This window comes from Octodon degus, unplaced genomic scaffold (genome assembly GCF_000260255.1).
Source record: "Octodon degus isolate 3935 unplaced genomic scaffold, OctDeg1.0 scaffold00223, whole genome shotgun sequence".
NCBI classification, from domain to species: domain Eukaryota; kingdom Metazoa; phylum Chordata; class Mammalia; order Rodentia; family Octodontidae; genus Octodon; species Octodon degus.
The window spans coordinates 948726-949895 of record NW_004524799.1 but is presented as its reverse complement, the minus strand read 5'-3'; positions in this window follow the sequence as shown (position 1 = coordinate 949895).

The following is a 1170-nucleotide window of genomic DNA, read 5'->3' as shown; positions in this document are numbered from 1 at the left end:
GCTATGCGAACCAATCAAATCTTGCCAGCAGGGACCAAAAGCTATACAGGAAACAAGACTCGTAGCAGAAGCTCCAGCGGGAGGGGCAAGGCTGAGGAGCAGGGCGCCTGCGCCCGACAGGCCTCGTTATGTAGCCCAGGCTGGCCTTGAACTCACAGCAATCCTCCTTTCTCAGCCTCTCTGCTGTGATTACAGGCATGTGCTACCGTGCCCCAATGGCCTTGTGTATCTGTGAATTTCATCTTTTAAAAGATAACTCACCTTTTACAATGTTAGACATGGATTTATGAAATGGCAAAGCTCCACAGTGGAAAAAAAAAAAATCCACACTGCTTTCAAAGAAAAGAAAAAGGAATTGTTACTCAGAAAGTTTCAAAATCACACTGAGGTCAAATTTCAGATACAAAGATGCTAAAACATGATGAAGCAATGTGTTAAAAATTACAAAGGAAAGGCCAGGAGGCACAGTCCTGTGGTGCCAGCACATGGGAGGCTGAGGCAGGACGATCACTGTGAGGGGGAGGCCAGCCTGGGCTATGTAGTGAGTTCAAGGCCGGCCTCGACTATATAGCGAGACCCTGTCTAGAAAAAAAAAAATTAAGGGGAAGATATTGTCAATCTGCTTTTCCCTTTTTTTCTGGGCTTTTGACACAGGATCTCTCCCGGCAGCTCACACTGGCGGTGATCTTGGATTCCCCTGCCTCAGACACTCAAGTACTGGGATTATAGGCATGGGCCACATCTGGTTTGTTAATCTGGAACTATATGAGAAGCACATATTTTAGCATGCTTACCTCCCACACTTGGTAAGAATTGTTTTCTTTTGCTTTTCTGTTTTTTTGAGACAGTCTCACTATTTAGTTCAGGCTGGCCTTGAACTAGTGGTGATCCTCCTGCTTCAGCCTCCTAAATGCTGTGACTACAGGTATCTCTTACCATGCCTGGGTCACTTGGTAAGAATTTCTCAAGAAAATAGTTTAACCAAAATTACAAGTGACAATATGAGGTTTCAGAATGAGAAGTTCATCCCAGATTGAGGGTGGGAGCAAGAGGATTAAAAGAAAATTTAAAAGACTAACGACTTAGTTCAGTGGTAGAGGCCCTGGGCTTGATCCATAGCAATGCACATACGCACGCACGCACGCACGCACGCACGCACACACGCACGCA